This window comes from Anas acuta, chromosome 25, assembly GCF_963932015.1.
Source record: "Anas acuta chromosome 25, bAnaAcu1.1, whole genome shotgun sequence".
In the NCBI taxonomy this organism is placed as follows: domain Eukaryota; kingdom Metazoa; phylum Chordata; class Aves; order Anseriformes; family Anatidae; genus Anas; species Anas acuta.
Genome location: NC_089003.1, coordinates 1,565,347 through 1,568,061, shown reverse-complemented (window position 1 = coordinate 1,568,061; position 2,715 = coordinate 1,565,347).

Genomic DNA, 2,715 nt, shown 5'->3' with positions numbered 1-2,715 from the left:
CTGTGTGGTATCTGTTGTCTTTTTTTGTTCCAAAATTTGAAGACTCGAGTTTAAAACCAGCTCCCAAAAGGTTTGGTTTCAGTCTGCTGCCATGTCATGATAGTGTCATGCTGTTCCTGGAACTCAAGTGGGATTTAGTAAGGAATATTGTTCACAAAACTGCAGCACGAAATGGTTTTATTTCTCATGGTGTGTATTACTGAAATACTAGACAACACTGGTTTTAACAGTAGCTCTGAAGCTGACCCATAGCCCTATGTTTTACCCGGCCTTAAGTTTAAACGTGGGAAGGGAGAAGGGTATAATAAGCCATCTGGTTTATAAAATTAAGGTGCAATGCAGGATGTCTCGGTAGGAGAGACACCATCCATTTATGTCATCATTAGCCCCAGATACCCAGGGAGGTTAGATTGAAATACGCAGTGCCACGGCAGTGGCAAATTGATCTGACCTTAAGATGGTCAGGTAGGGCACATAATGGATTAGAGAGAATAACTCTGTTTTGTCTAGAAAATAGATTAGGTATCTGTTGCCTCTGACTTTTCATTCTGTTATCATACTTCTCTTACAGCCTTTTGTCCCTCGTGTGAAGGAGATCTCCATTCATATGTTCACGTGCTTAATCTATCTGCTGTCTATTTTTATCAGATGGTGACTCATGAGAGGGTCCCTGCCCTTTTTTTGTGTTCCCCCACCGAGGCTCTCATCATAAACATACACAGCCGCCTGTATAGTAAAGCCTTCCTTCTGCTTGGTTCACAAATTCCCATATTACATCTATTGCTTCAACTCTGCTAATTCCTTTTATATTGGATTTAGCATGCATTTCCTTTTAGGTAAGCAAAGCACTTAGTCATTAGGAGATTTTCCCCACTACGGTGTCAGAACTCAGACCCAGCATTTCTAGCCTATAATTGCATACAGACATGAAAAGTTCATTGCCAGGTAATTACAGAAGTTGTCTGTGTGGCTCAGTGATGTCTAATTATGCTGCAGTAACTGCATTGTTTACTGAAATGTTCAAACCTGAACGAGACCTTTTATCCTTGTCATGTTAGAGTGACCAACTGTTCGAGGAGCATCCCTGGCTCTGCCTTTCCCTGGGAAGCAGACGTGCCTGGAAGAAAGTAAACGGGTGTTGACATCGCATATCCTCAGCCTTTTTGGGGGAGGTATTTATGGGAAGGCGATACAGCTTTGGCAGCCTCCTTCCCTGGAGGATGGAGAGATACCTGCAGGAAAATAATCTGTTCTGTGGCTTGTCTGTCCCAGCGCTTCCTGCAGAGCCAGGTGCATTTTCAGAATACACTGACATGGAAGGTCTGAAATAAGATATGTGAAGGATGCGACTTGTTCAGATTGTTCCAGTTGCAGGTGAATTAATGATTTATTTGTCACTTCACTTCTTTTTGTTTATTTTTTATTTTTTTATTGTAAATGATACAGCTGAAGCCATCTGGTTATAACAACATCAGAGCTAGGGCATACTGTTCATAAACCTCCCACTGACATCCTCCCCTCCCCAGATCTGAAATGTAATTCAAGTTAACTCACAATCTGTGGCATGTGTTGTTACTGCAGAGATGTCCATGCCAGTTGAACAGTTGGAGATTTGAATTCCACAAGGAGATGGCATATTTATCAAAACAGTATTTCAGAGAGAGTGTTTTGCCATGTCTTCTGAACTGCAGTAGAGGTACCATGGGTTCAGATTCAGAATTCAGGTTGAGCCCTCCACTTGGGCTTTTAATTCCTCCTCTTCCCCCTTCTCCAGGGTGTTACAGAGAGACGTTTCATCCCCGTGTGCAGTCTTTCATGTGCTTCCTTCTCCCTATTATCTCCTTGCTCCTGCTTCCTCCACTTGCTTTTGTGCTGACCTACGAGGGCTGCAGCCTTCATCTGGGTGTGGGGAGGAGAGACAAGAAGAAGAAATACCTCAATGAATCCACTGACCTCTTCTAGCAGCGGTAGGATGTACGGATGCCCTACACCCAGAAGCAGTCGGTGCTCTTTGAGGATCCAAACACCAAATATTTTTTACTTGCCAAAAGATTTCTTTCTGGCTGCCCCTTGGGCTTTGTTATTACAGAGTCAGATTCTATTGAGGTATTTTTCTTATTGTGTGAGTTTTTCCAGATGAAAGGAAACAGCTTGTCTGCTTATGAGCAGAACAAACAGCGGAGTGGGGAGAGCTGCTGTGCTTTGAAACTCTCTCTGGCTTTGTTCTGGTTCTCAAACTGCTGTTAAGGACACAATACCATCTCTTTTTTTTTTTTTTTTTTTTTTTTTTCATTTCTCCCACTTCCTTTAAGGAGTCAAAAAAAAATTTTTTTTAAACTTCATTTCAGAAGGTTCTTCAACTTCCGTACAATTTATTTTGCAAAAGGTTTTGCTAAAATAATTATCTTGTTCAGTCAGCTTGGGCCATGCAGTTTTTCTCTCTCATGACTGCAATTTAACTTGTGTTGTGGAATTACTTAACTCATTTATTTCTAATGACTTCTTTTTGTTAATCTAATACGAAGACATTTAATTATACAAGGTGTATTTTTTCCTGACCTGCTGGCCGCCCGGGTATTTGGCTGCGATTTCAGACACATGCTGCAGCAAATAGAGCCTTGGCAATCCCGGTGCTGTGTGCGTGTTACGTTTCTGTGGGTGAGGTTAACTTGAAGGCTGCTGTTGGCATTGCTGATGTGTGCACAACAAGAGGGG